Genomic DNA, 19,533 nt, shown 5'->3' on the forward strand with positions numbered 1-19,533 from the left:
AATTTACTATGTTGCTAATGTATGCTGTGAATCACAAAATTTTTTTTTAATGAAAAAAAAATCTTATATTACATAGTCAACATACATATTTACTTTATTTTGTGCCTGACTGCTCAATCACACACTTGTCCAATATCAATATGTCCTTTTCATTGTGATAAAAAGGGGGAAAAATTTGCATGAAATGCAAAATTGGTCCCAAATGTCGCCAATAAGGAATATTCCATTCATTGATAAATATTGCACTTGACCTATGGTATCATCATATTCAGCAAGATGCTGGAAATATATCACATACCACTCATATACATCCAATGTGATACAGGGTGTCTCCCCCCCCCCCCCCCCCCCCCATACCAAAAAGAAAAAAGACCTCGCATACTCCTTAATGTTCCTACAATGTCAGTGGACAAAATTGATGTACTACTAGTATTGGAAAGAGTAACTTACCCAAAATAATGAAATGCAATTCAGAAGTAGTTTTTGTTTGATAATACTTTTTGCCTGGGCTTGCCAGCAATAAAATTAATTGCCTTTCAGAAGTTCCCATAGGCCACACAGTTGAAAATTCATTCAGCCAGGTCATGGTTAGCCCTTGCAAGAATAGAAAATGTAATACATGGATGTTATATACCACATAAAATACCCAATTTAGGGTGTATGTTTGCAAATGAAATGTTGCAGAATTTGGCCAGGCACTTTATTATGAACTCTACCTTGAACACTGGAGAGGTGTGGGAAATATATCTGTTCTGATGGACTTCATTATACCAATGCCTCAACCCAACACTTCTGCGTAGATTATTTTAAGATTTTATCGAGATGTATATGCATGTTTCTTTTCCACTTCCATTTCATTTTACAGGAGGACACAGACCTGGCTTTCTACATTGGACAAATTGACAGGAAGCAGAGACCACAGCCCTTCATCTTGCTGATGGGAGGATCCTGGAAGAAGCCACTGCAAACCTTTGTCATTAGGAAGTTTTCGCTACATGACGTGAAGACCGAGAATACGAGGAAGCGATCACTTGTGACAGTCCCCGTACTCTGACTCCCGTCCCCATATCTATGCAGTTTCGCTTTCCTGTACAAGACGGAGGCGTGGGGACAAGATCGCTGATTGGTTGGCTGACTGGCTGGCTCACTCCTGCCCAGCATTGGGACCGAACGCTATTTTGGCCAAGTACCGTACTCGTTTTCCCCCGGACGGGACGTTCCTCAGATTTGATCATGTGCAGAAGCAAATTTCGCACACGACACGCTCAACTCCCGGCCGCGTTGTGCTTGCGAAAACTCCCTATTGTAGAGAGACAGGGATTCTTGTTTCCAACTGTGACAAAGGCTGTGGACTGTGCATTCAAAGTGCATTATGTCCTAGATGTAGAGTACCAGGCTCAATGTTTTGCTGCCTGGCAGTTCTTGGAGACAGTTGTTTACAAAATGCCTGGTAAAGTGACGTCCAATTCTGTGAGAGAGATCAGGACATACCTGAACTCTTCAAATCAGGAAGATTAGATGCGTAGAATGAGATTTTCATGGTCATCAGAAGTTTAATTGACAAAGTTGACTTTTAGGTCATTCGTCAAAGTAAAGGTTTGGTATCTATGTTTTATTTATTTATAACTCAATAAGTAATGGATTCATGTCACATGGAAAGATCAAAGGTCATGAGAAGATTGTTCTAGTAGTGGGTAATGTTGGCCCTTGAAAACTTGTGATAAAGATGGGCTAGAAATGAATTAAAAAGGGTATTTTGCATAGTAGTGACTTAATGAAATATTGGGCAAGATCTTCACAGGTTTATACTGAAGCATGACAGTCAATTTTCAGAAATATAGCAATTATGAAATTAAAACCTCATATCTGTTGAGCATAATGGAGGTGACACTCTGTACTGAATGTGGCCTTCATAAAATTCAAGATGAACTGTTTCGTAGAATGTATATTTCCATTATGAATTTATTTCATTGTATATAGAGTAATCTTCATTACTGCCATCTCTATCACCGGAGTGACAGAGATGATCTTTGCTGGACAGATATGCTGTACTTGGCACATCCCAGTTATGAAAAAAAAAAAAAAAAAACTGTATGTGTTGGTAGCAGGTATGACTTCTCAAATTACACCAGTAAACAGGAGTAAATTTCATTATAATTACAATGTACTGTATATGTTATTTGGTCTGTTCAGATATGCTGAATATAGGTATGAAGTAGAATTTTCACAAGAGATAAAAAACTTATTTCTTAATGTGAATGGTTTCTCCATCTGCAGTATATTTACGGTCATCATTGTACTGTCAAGGAAATATAATCTAATAACCCCTGACTTACTATTGCAGATGTTCCCCAAAAGCATTGCAACTGAAATGATTCAAAATGTTGTTACATCAAATTGAACATTGTTAAAAATGATCTAGTTAATAGAGAAGCTGTGTAGTGCAATACCTTCAGTAATATTTTCTTAGTGGGGCAACAAAGTACAGTATTGGGACAGAAAAGCAAATCCTTAGAGGGTCATTCCCTTATGCTTCGCTTATGAGAGTTCCAAGCGCATGTAATAGTGACAAACACTTCAGGAACAAAGTCAGTGGTTCTAAGAAAATCAGATAATTATTCCAGGAAATAAGACTCATTCAAGATTTATCTTGTCTTGTCAGGGTATGATCACTATAAAACTGGATAATGTGTCTGTAAGGTGTGCATTGGACTGTAAAAGCATTCTGAAAAATTACATTCTCTGTGTACTGTTCATTCAGTTAGCCCTTTTGGACCCATCTGAGGGCAACTGATGGTCCCCATGCACCCACACAATATGAGAAATGAAGCAACAAAATATTCAATGTGGCACAGGTATAGATAATCTCAAGCTGAACACATCCATGTTATGCATAATAATTAATTCTTTAATTATTGCATGTTTCAAATTCAATTTGCCATTGCAGTTTAGTTGAAATATTGTGAAATGTGATTTTTACGGCGTTAAGCGCCCCATTTGTATGTAAGTGGAATCAAAATGTACATTTGACAATACACTAATCTTTAGATGAGTCGAGGTCAATTCAGCTGGGAAATCACTTAACTCAAGCATAACAAAAGCTCGTGATTTTTCCTCTGCAGTCAAACTGCATATTTTTACTAAATCCGCGCAAGTTGACACATTTTTCTCGGTTCTCGAGAACTTCGACTTATCAAAGGTTAACTGTATAAGAAGAATTGTTACTCTGTATATATTCTGAAAATGGATGAGACAATTCTTGATTGGCTCAATTTGTTATTTGCAATAAGTTTGCACATCGACGGACATATTGACAGATTGAAGGTTTTCTAATGATACGATGTCAGTGATATAGACAGTGAAAATGTGCTGAAATATATAATTGGCAAAAAAAAATAAACATTTGTGTTATTGTGCTTATATACAAGTGAGTTGTACAGTAATATGGGATTAAGAACTGTTTAAATTCTAAACATGAATATTTAATATTTGCTTTAAACAACCCAGTTGTATAAAATTACTTTTAAACAACCCGGTTGTATAAAATTACTTTTAAACAACAGTTGTTTAGAGTTTTAAACAACTTTTTTTAAACAACTCAGTTGTATAAAATTACATTTAAACAACAGTTGTTTAGACTTTTAAACAACTTTTTTTAAACAACCCAGTTGTATAAAATGACTTTTAAACAACAGTTGTTTAAATTTTTAAACAACTTTTTTAAACAACCCAGTTGTTTAAATTTCTTTTAAACAACAGTTGTTTAGAATTTTTAAACAACAAAGGGTTAAAAGTTTAAACAACTACGTGTTGTTTAATTTTTAAACAACAGTTGAGCGATTCACCGGTTAACTTGTGGTTGTTTAAAATTTTAAACAACCTTGTTGATTTTTTTCTAACAGTGTACACTACTGATTAACAAGTTGCCCTATATACATCGACGTAAACAAGCATCGACTATTTAGTGCTTACATGTAGCCATGCTGAACATGTTCAGCTATATATTTATCGAATTTGATGGAATTGAATGTTTTATTGTCCACAAATATAGGCCTAGACATGGAAATGTGCCTTCCATCAGCGTATATACATACAATAGATATACACAAATAACAATTCGCGAACAGAAAAAAACTTACCAGAAATAGATATTATTTATCAGTGGAAAAATGAGCAAAGAAAATAGGATTCCCGATAGCATCACAAATAACAATTGTTAAAAAAACCCAGCAAATGCATAACACACTACATAGATCTAACAAACAAAAACATATTTTGCTCTAGTTGCTGTAGAAAACAATAGATAATGGTTATGATATTCATAACGCATTTTGCTTTATTTGGTAGTTTAGATAAATTCCATATTCATAATGTCACTATATACTTAAGATTCATATTACCGTTTTTTGTTAATCTTACCACAAGCATGTTCCGATGATTACATTCTGATTCACCCTTTACACTCTGCGTTCCACATTAATTACCTCTCCATAGGTGTGTATGTGGAATTTGTACACATTCGACTCAGTGGCACAGAGAGAGCTTTAAAGGGACATTCCAGACGATTTTTATAATTTCACATCATGTAGTCCATAAATCGACAGCTCTTTGTATAGATTTGTGAAATTTATTGTGGTCCTCGAGCAGAAAAACAATACTCCGAAAAATCTTAATCAAATTACACTAAGTAGTGTTGATGACACAGGAGACTCACATATTTCAGAAATGTAGCGGTGTAATTCCATTACAATACCACTTGCTTAACAAGTTCACCTGTGTAGAATGTATGTATGCCGTCTTCTTTTGTTCTGCTTCCTTGAGCCCCTACTCTTGCATTCTTATGGTGAGGCTGCCATGTCATCATCCTTAATTGTTCATTGCAACTTGTAAATTTTTAAAACATTCTTATTCCTCAACCCAATCACTATGACTTCTGAAACTCGGTACCAGGTAAAACTAATTTATAGTTGTTCAAATGTAAAAGTCTGAAAATCATCCGAAGGTTTCCTTTGATAAAAACAAAACAGACAGCTACTCTCTCTCTCCCCTCCTTCCCCACCCCCCCTCCCCCCCCCCCTCTCTTTCTTTGTCTCACTTACTGCGACCCGGAAGCAGATATGATTGCTCTACCGGAACTCATCCCAGCGGGGATGGAGAACTGGGGGTTATTGACGTATCGCGAGGATTTCATGCTCTACGACGAGCGCGAGACCCCCACGGAGAGTCTGCAGGCCCTCACCTTCGTCATTGCCCACGAACTCGGCCACCAGGTATAGAGAGAGACATCGGCACACGTTCTTCTTCTGACAATTACACTGTATTTGATTTGACGCGTTTTATTCGGTTTTGATGTGATTACTTTAGTTTATGTGCTATAATCATACAAGGTATCAGATTATATTTGTTAACGGAATACCTAACCCCAAGGAGCACAGCATTCATACAAAATGATATAAACGTAGACCCTACAACGATCGAAGCGAAGCAATACGTCTAGAAGGGAAGACTACCTAACTGGGCAAGCATTCTGCAAAGGTATATCCTGTAATAAAGTCACCACCAATATCTAATGACCTTTCCCGTCACTTATACACTAGGGAATATACTAGTAACTTTCGTAACTTTTCGAGAAATATAAAGGATATGCAAACAAACACACACACAGGCACGCACACATGTAAACTTCAGGAAATTCAGGAAATTGGAGGAGATATTAGATTATCATAACAATATTAAAAAAGGACAAAATAATATCAATGTCCTTTAATTACAAGTACTATGATACCAGTTGTAAATACTTGTATTAAAGCGTAATGGATGCAATTTGAGCGCATGTTTGGAAGAAATACAGTCAAACAAAAGAGGAGATAAAAAGAAATTTACCTAAGAATACGTCTGGATACGTGAGAACATACGATGACAAAGCATGCTGAAGGACCCAAACAACTTCCTTTCTGCCATTGAAATACAGGTATATAGAATATGCAGTTACTACATGATAAGCCTCATGTAGGGCCTACTATGGATACACGAGAACAGCAAGATTAAGGTATGAATTACATAACTAATCATCAGAATTATATCAGACCTGCATAATTATACGTATGTCGAGAAGATACAGAAATAAAGCTGTACATATTATAAAGACAGTTTGATTATCATCTGCGTTTTTGCTTTACCGTAGTGGTACAGTAATCTGGTGACACAGATATTCTGGGACGAGCTGTGGTTAAAGGAATGCTTTGCCTCCATCATGGGTACCATTGCTCTGGAAGTCTTGTTCCCTGAGTGGGCGATGGTAAGCCACCAAATAGACTTATCTCCTAGTTTATAGTCTACTACATGCGTAGTGACACTTCCATTAAAATCTTACTCCCTTCCTATAAATAAAACAGAAAACTGATGAAATATCATGAAAATGTACTATTGTTTTCGTAAAAGAATGGCATCGTCCACGTCATGCTAATTAGATGAAGACTATGATGTAACTGTCTCCCCAGATTTCAAATGGTTTACGTTCACGCCTCAACTCATTTCCCTGATTTTTTTTCAAGGAAAAGAAATCCTTTACATGAAGTAATTCAAACGTTACGGACCTCACCAGTTTGAAGGGGTGCGGGGGGGGGGGGGGGGGGTGAGGGAGCCGGTCGATAATTCCAGAACCATTGGTTATTGAATAGGGCCCCTACTTGTTTTCTGGGTGTTTTTTTTTCATGTAGTATAGCAATTTGAAATGAGTTAAGGAATTGTTAGATTCCGTAGGTATTCAAAACCATTATCAAATTGAAGATAAAGATAAGTTCTTATTTCCAGTCAAATATAATCATGATCATATTCATTATACATGTACATCGTGTAGTAATGTCCCAAAAGGAATAGACCTGTCGTTTATCTTAATGAACATGACCTTTAAATAGTTCAAGAAAGGAAAAGCGGGGTGGAAGAATATTTGCAAATATGCAATTCAAACGTCTATGAGCGTTGTAAAGGTTAATGGTGTTTTTCCTTCCTCTTACAGTGGGATGAACAATTCGTGATCAAAGAACTGCAATCTGTCATGAAACTTGACTCTCATGTGACATCACACCCCATACAACAACCCGTCCACAAGGCCGGTGACATCATGGACAATTTCGACATGATCGCCTACCAGAAGGTGAGTATACTACGGTCTACTAGTTTAGTTATTGGTCTATCAGTCTTTTCGTCTACTAGTCTTGGGACCAGCCGGCTACAAAGGCTCTATCCTATCATGCCTATTCTTATAAGTTGCCGTTATATTGTTTTCTACTCATACTCGAAAGTTTGATGGTTTTACGATGGTCTGAACACTGTTAAAAAGCAGTCAACAGTTTATGGAATAAACAATCCATCTAATTCTAAACGTCATAATACAACCTAAAGAAGTTACTTAAGTAACAAATATATTTAGTGAGGAAATCAACTTCAAATTTTACTGTCAGGGCAAGAAACTTTGTATTATGATTGAAATACGCTGCGAGAGAGGTTAACTGCATTAAAGAAACATTTGACTGTCATGGTTTTTATCATATGTTACACGTTTTGCAGAGCCCGGCCATACTTCGAATGCTAGAGCACAGTATCGGCTACAACGACTTTAAAGACGGTCTGGCGGTGAGTCGTCACGTGATTCATTAACCCTTCTTCTTCCACATTGTGTCGACAGACATACGACCTTCACGCTAACTAGACGCATTAGCTCAATACGTGTTAACGCCTAACAAGCTGTTGTGGGCGTGGCTGAAATGAATAGACTACTGCTGCGGATGTTTTTTTTTTTTTCTTTCTTTTTTTTTTTTTTACTTGGTCATCAGTGACTTTCTTTCTAATACAAATTAAGATTTTTTTCTTATTACTTCCACTGTAGTTGTAATTATGATAATCATTAATACTTGTAATTACTAATCAATAATCATGACCATGATAATAATGATTTTTACTGCAGTAAGAATTATTGTTATCATTAGGTTCATTACAATTCTCTTTCCACAGATTTCACTGTAATTATGTTATTGAAATGCTAAATACAAGGATAGGAAGAAAGATTCTGTTTCAAGAAATTTGATTTTATACCGCAGTAGACTGTCAAGTTTGCCTCTCTTATTGAAATCACATACCTATAATTATGGTGAAGCTTCACAAAATAGGATGATGTCGTATCCAGGAAAGATCTAATGCAAATTTCACTTCTGTTGACCGTGTTTGTCATAATTTACACAGGTCTTCTTACAAAGCAAACAGTACAGCAATGCAGACGCGTGGGACATATGGAGAGCTATGTCTTCGGTAAGCCTATAAACAATGATTGTCATTTTATACAAGAACTGGTAATTAGGGATGATAACAAAGGTGGTTTAGTTTATGCCCTCTCTCCTTAATGCTCCTTGGCTCTATTCTTGCAATTTCCGACTGGGTTTCACCAGCATGTAGACTGACTTCTTTTATCTTTTCACTGTAAGTACTTGAACCATTATTTATTTATTTATTTATTTTTTTTTTTTTTGGGGGGGGGGGAACACCCAACATTCCACTTTTGAGACCATTCGTTATCACAAATTCACATCGGCTCACATTCGTGTTGGCAATTTGGGCATAATCCATACGTCGGGCATAGTGTGCTATTAAAAGAATAATTGTTTGATATAATCGAATGTTCACCTTATGACCTTTTCCATAGCTATAGCTAGTACAATCAAAGAATTCCTTGACTTATCTCCACTACGCCTAATAACGCAATAATATGTCAACTGCATGTAAGCCTGCGATTTAAAGGGACATTCCAGACGATTTTCATAATTTCACATCATGTAGTACATAAATCAACAACTCCATGTATAGATTTGTGGAATTTATTGTGGTTCTCTAGCAGAGGAATAATACTTTGAAAAACCTTAAGCAAATTACACTGAACAAGGATGATGACATAGGAGATTCACATATTTCAGAAATGTAGCGGTGTAATTCCATTACAATACCGCCTGCCTGCGAGTTCACCTGTGCATAATCTATTCATGCCTTCTTCTTTTGTTCTGCTTCCTTGAGCCCCAACTCATGCATTCTTATGGTGACTGTGCCATGATTGTCATCATCCTTGTTCGTTGCATTTTTTTTTTGTTCTAAATTTTGAAAATATTCTTATTCTTCATCCCAAATGTCACAAATTCTGAAACTCTGTCCTCAGTATAACTAATTTGTAGTTGTTCAAATGAAAAAATCTGAAAATCGTCCGGAGGTCTCCTTTAACTACGACATTGATGTATAGCATTATATGTATAAGGCGTTATCATTAAGTTGTACTTTAAAAGCGAAACACGAGTATATTCTATCTGTCTGTCAGATATCGCATGGGGAGGACGACTATGTAGATATCAGCCGTATCATGGATCCGTGGTTGGGTCAGATGGGCTACCCTGTGGTCACCGTGTCACGTGACTGTCGAGACACACCGGGCTTGGTCTGTTTTTATCAGGAACATTTTCTCCTCGATCGTGACCCCGTCAGTGAAGTGCCCGAGTCAAAATACGGGTAAAATTATATGGCCGTCACTTTGTCAGTGCATTCAATGCTGTACGTTTGTAATTTGTTTGAATGTAGGCGACTACTCGGAATAGACAACTAACCTAACAATGCAAGCGATACTCTCTAAAAAAATCGGGTGAAAATGCTCACTCCTAAAAGAGTGAATACAAAAAAAGAGTGAATTTAGAGTGAAATTAGAGTGAATTTTGAGTGAAAATGTTCATTTTCACTCGTTTTAGAGTGACCTCAGGGATCACTCCAAAATCTTCGAGTGATCCCTGAAGTCACTCCAAAATGAGTGAAAATGAATATTTTCACTCAAAATTCACTCCAATTTCACTCTAAATTCACTCTTTTTTGTATTCACTCTTTAAAGAGTGAATATTTTCACTCGATTTTTTTAGAGAGTACAATAACGTTAACGAAAGTGAATGGTACAACCGTTATTTTTTTCTTTTCTTTTCCTCTTCGCTACGTGCTCTCACACGAAAGGGTTGTTCCCTTCGAATCTTGCTTCTGCCCACTACTCCAAAACCCTGCCCACCCCCCTTATTCGAATTATTTTACGACTCGTTGATACACTACCATGACTATGACAGTACAGTATTTATCAAACTCAAGTACAATACAATACTCTCTACAGAAACATTAAACACATCATTCGCTTGACATGCTAAGCACAAATAGGTTTACCGTCCACCAGTCGACTGTACACAATGATGTCATATCTAAACTTGAAATTTCTAATCGACCCGATTTTGCTGCAGTGTTTCTGCAATAAAAACAGACACTTGTAAATATAGTTATAATTATTGTATACTTGTATACTTATATATGCATGCTTCTGTGTATGCGTATGTGTATGTGTGTCAGTAAAATAATGTATTTAATTCATCATACAATTTGACGTCACACAGATACATCTGGCCCATACCTATAACTTTTACGTCTGCTGCGACGGGCCATGACGTCATCCTTCCGGGGAACCACTGGCTGGACTCGAAGGCCGGTGAGAGAATTGTGTTTGCAATAGATACGCACCTGCTACCTGACCTAGCTTTTACTTCGTGTAATTGACTTAACTCTCATTATGTATCTTTTTCTTGTACACTATATTGTGATTATGTCTTCAGAAACAATTGTAATAGCTCTGCAAATCAAAATGAACTGTCGTATGAAGTCGTCCCTCTTTTGTGCATTTTGGTAGCTCCATGCATTTATATTGAACGCTTCAGCTCAGAATCACGGTGGTATAGGACTTTGAACAGCAGGCATATAGTAATGCATTTCAAATACATAATCAATTGATAATGTAAATGCAGAAATTTCGAAGGTTATAATGATCCACTCAAGCGTATTATCACATCCCCCTTATCATTACCGTCATAATAACAACTACTGCAACTTATATGTTTGGTGACAAAATAAGCACAAAATGTACCAGCGAGAGAAAGTTCTGAAATTATTATGATCCATTGTATTTATTTCTTAGCTTTTGTATAAGTCCTCTCCATATTCCTCATCGTGTTCTCTTTCCATATCTAATTTTCTTTCTTTAATTCTATCTTGCTTGTCACAAAACTCTCACCAAGTAATGAAAAAAAAAAACACCCGAACACTGCACTCCATGTTTGTTTGAATGAACTCCAGAATCACGTGAGAATAAGAAAACAATCGGTTTATAATGAAACTACAGTGTACTCAGTCAAAGAAAGCAAGGGAGCAAAAATAACAAAATATATCAAAACGTAATATCCCTATATTTCGTACACCGTTCCGCCTCTGTTCTCGTAGATTGTGTAAGAACGTTGTAATGATATAACTAGACAATTTAAATTTCGTTCATGATATACAAAATTTCAACGTCCGTCCGCAGGTCAAATTTCGATGCCGAATGTGCGATCTGACCAGTGGATCCTCATCAACATTAATCGCACCGGTTTCTTCCGAACCAACTACGACATCGACAACTGGCGACTGATTTGTCAACAGCTTGAAGAGGATCACAGGGTATGATAGCCTCTTCATTCGAAGTCATTCTTACCGAAACGATCGTAACCACTTGGCGGTGCTTTTGCTCAGTCGGTAGCTCGTCACCCTCGCAATCAATATGACCAGGGTTCGATTCCCGAGTCGATGAATAGCTGTCATCCCCTCCAGTAAGAAGCGAAACACTCTGCCTTTCGGATAGGACATGACATGGAGATCCCCAGTGTCGCAACTCATGCACAACTCATACATTCATGATCTCATAAAGATCCCGCTTCATTCATTGATCGCTATTACATTAAGAGCAAGGTGCATAACCCGATGAAGTGGTCTGCCTCACACCCAAGTGGATCCCATGGAAGACCAGACATAATGCAGCTAAATATGACCTATCCAGTCATCTTCTCAGATGGAAAAATGAAACCAATAAAAAAAAAACGAAGCATGGCCAACTCATTTGTATGATTTTGACATTAGCCCTACACAACGCATTCATTAAACAATCATCAGATTCACAAGTTCTTCGTATCTATTGTATAGGTAAATTGATTAGGTGAAAAAAAAAAGATCTCGTCAACTCTTCTAGTTTTGGCAAATCCTCCATCTTTCTCTATTCGTAATCTACTGAAGATGTCAATGTATTCCTCATATCAGTAACTACAGCGATGATGCTCTGGTAACTGTTTGAAAGGCACAGTCTTGAAAGCCAGCAGTTATATGAAAATTTCAACACAAGCTGTCATCGCTTCTTCGTAATACGCTCGGTGTTTCTGATAGAAATAGGCCTAAATCATTCATATCGTAATGGAAAAGTAAATGCGAATGCATAACCACAATCATGAATGTGAAAAGGATCGTTCGGACAAAGCGGCAAACGTATTCATTACCACAATTTTCGTCATCAGTGTCGCACTCATTCTTTTCCGTATCGCATTTCTGTGTAGAGAATTTCACCGGCAAGTCGAGCGGTTCTAATCGACGACGTCTTCAGTCTCGCCACGGAAGGTCGAGTGAATCTCTCACTAGCCCTCGACCTCACAAGGTACCTCAAGTATGAGACAGAATACGTGCCATGGAAGGGCGCCCTTGTGACATTTGCCTACGTGGACACCATGCTGCGAACCACTCCGGTCTACGGCATATTTAAGGTATGCAGTATAACAGATGACACGACATGTGCTCCTGCGACAATTGCTCCGGTCTTATTTTCTCCAAGGACTTAGGGTTAGGGTTGTTATAGGGTTTTAGGTTCAGTTTGAATGGAGGATTTGGATTAGGGTTTTCTTGTGGGTAGAATTTATGTTCGGCTTAGAGCGCATATAACATCATGGGAGCAATATTGTCGCAGGAGCAAATGTCACGGAACCGCAACAACATTGTGTTTCTCACAATGCTGGAGCGGCTTTGTGGGTACCGTATCCACATTGAAGAGTGCGACTGAAATATTACTCTTACTTTTGAGAAATCTGCAACAGGTGCTTAAATTTGGACTTGAGTTCCGGATCTGTTTTACGCAATGAAAACACTGAAATGCACCGAAATTTGAACAAGAGACCGAAAGCTTGCAATTTCCTTCCGATGGGCTTGGCTATTACAATGAATTTCCTTGCTTAAGTGGCATGACCTATAATATCAAAGCGCCCATATGCCATCTAATAAGATATTTTAGGGACGTTGGTGGTAAGCCCTATACATGAGATTGACTGCTTTATAGATTAACATAGGACGATGCATGGTCTAAAAGGATAAGAAAAGCAATTATACGCAAACGAAAGCATGCTCTCACAGAAACCTACTTCCAAAGACTGGAAGATTGTATTCCCTTCCTTTATCTTCTTTTTTTCTTTTTTTTTTAAGTCAGCGAGTACTTATTTGTACACTGCAAAAAATGCGGTGTTAAAAGTGTAACACCAACCGGGTGTCAAACTGTGGGTGTTAAATTTGGTGTTAAATTGACACAATTTGACACCCTTCGGTGTTAATTTAACACCAACATTCTCTCATTCATTGGGTGTTAGATTCTCGGTGTTAAAATGACACCCAAGTGGTGTTATAGTTTTGTCATGAAAAGGGGGTTTTCACTAATAACACCGTATCGGTGTTAGTTGTCCAACAGAGAAAGTCACGTGTTCGCAGTCCGATGATCTCATTGGTTACACATGCCAATGCCTGGAATTTGTTGCTGTGGCGCGGAGTCGTCAACGTCTGTCATCGCGATAGTCAGGTTTTCGATGTCGTCTGGGGCTAAAAATGACATTGAATCTATGATGGTGACTTTGCTAAGTCTGTCAGCGGGGATAAGTATCTTTTAAGGTAATTATTTCCTGTACCAGTTATTTTCTATCATAAACGATGTGCATGATTTTCATGGATTTCATCGCATATTATAGATAACTTTGTCTTTGCACACACATAATACTATAGTATGCTATGTAGCGCAGCATACTAAGTACATGTAGCCTATAGTGTTTGCCATACATAATAGGCCATAACACCAACGCGGTGCATTGAGTCCGAATTTCGCTGAGGGTTCCTTTGTCCAATAATTGCATTTTAAAAATATCATCAAATTTTAAATATAAAAGGTTCCGTGGCATTTTGTATTGTTATTGATGTAGTTTTCTTACCTCTGAGGCTCTGGTGCGGATCTTTGTTAGCGCGCAAATCATTACCCGCTACTGACGTGCACGAAGACGAAGTTCGAACAATGTTTGTGTGTACATGTTCGTAGGTTTACATGTTCGTAGGTATACTGGTAGGCCCCTAGGCCTACTATATTTTTTGTAGGGCCTACTGTAACTGTTCTAGGTCCAAACTGTTAGGTTTAAATTAGTACTAGGTACTAGTAGCAAATATCGCTCTAAAAAGAGCGTAAATACCCGATTAAAGGGGCTGGGTGGGGGGTTCTCCCGACCCGATTTTTGTTTATCACAACAGGTTACGTGATGTTTTCAGTAGCTACACGTAGGAACGTAGGGGCCTATATAGGACGCTAGTGTTTGCGCGTGGATCTTACGTTAGAATCTACTAACTACAGTAAACCTCGCATGAGTCGAAGCTCTCGGGACTGACAAAAATGCGTCGACTTAAGTGAACTTCGACTCTCGCGAGAGTCGATTTTTTTTTCGACTCACAGTTATGTACATGTGTTATAGTACATTTGCATGCATGTGTGTGTGTGTGTGTGTGCTTGTGTGTGTTTGCATTCAAATTTGTCTGTTCTCGAAGATAATGTTCTTGTTCTAAATTGAACATGGAATTTGCATCAATACTGGCAGTTAAACGTAGTTCTGAGAATGTCTGCGCTAATGTGGCAATGTGCATGTGCTATATGTCTATGGTGCAACATAGGTAGCCATCTCTGTTGACCTACCCTGAGACAAACACTCTCCCAGGCCCATCCCACCTCCATTGAACAAAACTAGACAGCCAGCCGGGCACGCACAAACAAGCTCCGCCTACTTGGCCTGTCACCAAAATATTAAAGCAGCGATTGGTTGACCAAGGAGTTCTGGCTTGACATGGATAAAGTATGGATGTGCTGTGTGTATATGGATAAAGTATGGATCGATGTGCTGTGTGTATACATGTACAGATGTGTATGTATTCGACATGCGTGCGGAGCGGTACGGTGAGTGTGCATGCTTACTGCAGCAAGTCAGGGACGGGGTTCTGCAACATGCCGATTTTTTTGTTCTCCTCTAAATGTAATGAGAATGCCAGATAAATTTTCTTCGGCTCAAGTGATGTAAACTACGTGTATTTTGTACAAAAGGGACTGAATGTTTTACTTCGACACATCCGAAATTCGACTCTCGTACTTCGGCTTATCCAAATATTTCTTAGAGAATATACATAGGGAAAAATCGGGACTTTTTATTTTACTTCGAGTTAAGTGATTTTCGACTCACTCGACGTCGACTTATCCGAGGTTTACTGTAGTTTCTAATATGAGTACTACTATTTATGAGTTTGCTAACCGCTTACAAATTTACATTATATAAGAATATGCTCTTATAAAGTTGATGACGTCACATGCATGTAAAACCGGTATTTCCACCGAGTCCATGTTAAGACTCTAGACTCTAGATCTAATTGTAAGGTGCGAGTTCAAGGGTAGCGAGAAACAGAATCACAGCCCATATTAATAACTGGCAGTTGTTCTCTGTCTGAGAACTGATCCTAAATTTCACAAATGAGTCAAAATGGAATACATGTATCATCGCTTTTTTCATGATTCAGGTGAGGGAATATACGTCTACTTTGATGGTAGTATTTGTTGAAATAATCTCTTGGAAAAAAAAATCCCTTCTGAAATATCCCTTTTCTCCATACTTATGTTATTGCCACACTTAATGATATTGGCAATAGTGCACTTGAGAATCTTGAAAATGACAGAATTGCAAAAAGACCTTTTATTATCTATCTAAAAAACCTTGAAAATGAGAGTAGATCAATTGCAAAATGGCATTTGATTTTCCATTTCTCCTCAAATAATATTTGCATGAATGTACACTGCATAAAGATGATGAATACCTGGAAGCAGGATATTATTGCCCCCCCCCCCCCCCCCCCCCCCCCTGGTGGCTAATTAAAACGAACTTGAAATTATGAGCATATCTCAAATAGGTATATATAATAGAATCACCGACTGAATTAATCTGAAGCCACCTGAACAAAACCCTTTGTTTTCTGCAGTTCTGATCAAATCTTTCATGCACACCAGATAAATCTGTTTCATGCACTTGTATACAGTAAATACACTAGTGCAGTTATGTGGATGTTCAGTACTTTGAATCCTAAGCCAGTGCATCACACCTTGCGCACCAGTTTGACAGTTTGCGGACTTGTAGCCACTTGATAATTATGTATGTTCATGGTCCTTACACTTGCAGGTTGAACAGTACTTCTCACTCCTTCTCCCAGGCAACGATGCCAAGCTTTTTTGAGCAGTGGCCAGTTTTTGGTGGAAGGTCTTGTCAAGCTAGCAAGAGGAAAGCCTTCAGAAACCACAGTCAAGCTGTTGAGTTTGCTGGGAGAACACATGCGGAAAACTGATGTGGATTCATGAGACTTGGAGCAATCATCAAATAGTGTACCACCAGACCTGGTAGCAGTCAGGGTATGAAAGCCCCTTTTTTATGTTCTAGATGTCTATCCATCCAATATCGTTTCTTGTGTATCATGCCGCAAGTTGAAAACAATCATCTGTGAATAAAACTTGTTAAGGATATGTAAATCCAGGGGGCGTTCCACAAAACTTGTCATTGGTGACAACTGTTATAAGTAGCTGAAATCTTTGCATCTGACAATACATTTTATCAAACGTTTCCCTGGAGTCGATGAGGGTCATGAGGTCAATAATCAAGGGTCAGGAGCCCTTCATTATGAAAAAAAAATGCAGGAAATATCTTGTGACTTTGATTTTTCAAAGGCGGATGAATGGATTTCACCAAACTCAATTGTAAGTTCACAGTCACAAATCAATATGTATTAAAATGTAATTTTGTTATTTTGGAGATGCTGATGAAATAAAGAAGAGTTTTTTTTTTCTTGTTTTTTTTTAAAGAAGTCACACAACAACCCATGGGTTCATCCTACATGAAGGATCATATGTTTTACTTAATGCTCCCTGATTATGCAGTGCAATTCACTGATAATTTCTGTTGATACCTGGATATGAGTCGTAGAATATATTGTATATAACATGCATTTCTTACAACACAGCATAGAATGTAAGTAACCTGCAAATCCTTCTTGTACTCTATCTGCTTCCACCTGTGAACCAGGGCGCAAGGATTGTGCAAGATTGCTGTGGCTTTGGCTATAGACTACCTTATCCGATTTCAAAAGGTAAGTCTACATGACTAAAAGGTTTGTTCAAATATGATGCGACAAACCCCCTGACATTTTTAGTGTTCAGATATGGTGCGCCGAACCACGCCACTTTCATTATGTTAATGAATGCACATGACTCAAAAAAAAAAAATAAGATAAAGATAAACTCATGACATTATATCTTCACTTACTTTTGAGCTTGATTGCACCATAACTTCTTGCCACTGTGTGGCAAAATATATTCCTCTTGCCTCAGTGTTTTTGTTTTGTTTTGTTGCATTTTGATCTGTTTATTTGTTTGTTTTTTACCATCTCATATCGCATTGATTTGTGCACTAAAATGTTGCCGGAGTTTGACTCATCATATCTGAACAAGCCTTTATGAGTCATTTTGGACAGGCAATTAGAACTCACAGTACTTTGGTATTCTGAAAATGAAATTGATTTTTACGAGTTTACTTGATTTTGCATTTTCTACTTTCTATGATCTGTTTTTGTATTAGAAAAGAAATTAGAGGTCAAGGGAAATTTTCTGGGGTTTTTTTGTGTTGTTGGACTATGTAATTTATTAAGATCACTTGCTTTTCAAAGTTTCACAGGTTAACTTTTTTTTTTGGATGTTGTGAATATTTTTGCGCACTTGCCTTTGTCAGGGTTATGTCCTGATGTCGACGAGAACTTTACTCGTGAATGCTTCAAAGTCGATCCTTGAACTTTAAAGATTGTCTTCCCCATATGTAGGCTAAAAATTTTGAAGTTGCTTTTTGATCAGTCACAAATAAGAGAAAAGTGATAAATTTCAAAGCTTCTTTAAGAAAAAATAGGTATAAGTGAGTTTTAATTGTGAAATTATAGTGATCTTTAAGTAAAATGGAATAAGATCCATTTATTATCCTCTGCCAAGAAGTGGTGCCTGAATTGTTATGGTTTTGAGTAGTCCATCCCTCCGTGTGTGTGATAGCTTGAAATCTGTTAAAATAATCATAAATGTGAATAAAATGTGTTAAGCCTATGTATGACTGAGTCTATCAAATTGCATTATGGAATCGAAATAAAGGTCACAGTCAAATTTGTCTAGTTTTTATTGTAATAGATTCATACAATGTCTGTTTGTTTTTCATTGTTTCCTTACATTTTCAGCCTGATGCTAGTTTTGATCACCACTTGAAGAGGGAAAGCAGAAGAAGATGCAGCTCTTGATGCAGCTTGCTTGCTTGAAGATCAGAAGATGCAGCTTGCTTGACAGAGGACGTCAGAAGGATAACATACATGTGTACCAATATTACTTCATTGTTGACCACTTGGTACTACCCTGCCCTGGTGATATCATTCAGAGTGCCTTCGACACATTGTTCAAAGCACATTAAATATGTGTTTTGTCTACGGTATGCAAAACCTCTCATCAACCTTTGGACATTTGGAATTACCCAGAGCTCGTGAACCGAGATCTAAACTTTCAAATAGATAATGAAGTGATGCATTCTTTAGGAGTTCCCACTGAAACTGCTTTTTTTTTTCACTGTTTGCCATACGAACATGGACTGAGTGATGGACAAATAATAAATTGCGCCCAGGGGGCCTGTGTACGGACATAATTTGATTCGTTCAATGGTTTTAGAAGACACTTGAGGAATCATCATTGTGACAATGAAACTGTGAAGATACTCCAAGTCCAGTTCTATGGAGGAACCGAGATAGAGACTGATGATATACAGTTGATGAAGCAGTACTCTCCATTAGTCGATGACAGTTTTTGATGAGGAGGTGATTACCTTTAGTCCAGGGGACATTGAACAACGACCTTGTAATTTTTACATGTCCTAGTTTACATGTGTCAGTATGGAGTAATGCATTACCATGGTAACATCAAATTTTCATAAAGATTACAAATACAGAACGTGGATCAAGCTACTCATTTTTAAATCAATTCTGTTGAAATTTGATTGTCCAGAAATCTGTTGCCATGGCAATTGCAGTTTTTAAACAAATCATACAAAATTGTGTGGATCACGCTGCTCTCTTAGTTTTTTTTTTTTTAGCATTTAAGTTTGAATTTGATACATATGGTCACTATGATATGTTATCGTGCAAGACACTTTTTGTGGGGGGTCATAAATCCGTTTCCATGGCAACAGCATCTTGATACAAATCATCCACAAGTACGAT

The 19,533-nt window shown here is 37.6% G+C and overlaps 1 pseudogene; it reads left to right on the forward strand.

The window, feature by feature from the left end:
* LOC139710091 (aminopeptidase N-like) overlaps positions 1–19,533 on the forward strand; it is a 76,357-nt pseudogene that overhangs the window by 43,799 nt on the left and 13,025 nt on the right.

The sequence above is a fragment of the Diadema antillarum genome, unplaced genomic scaffold (genome assembly GCF_040938485.1).
Source record: "Diadema antillarum isolate AM-2024a unplaced genomic scaffold, OU_Dant_1.0 seq00001497_RagTag, whole genome shotgun sequence".
Taxonomy (NCBI): Eukaryota; Metazoa; Echinodermata; class Echinoidea; order Diadematoida; family Diadematidae; genus Diadema; species Diadema antillarum.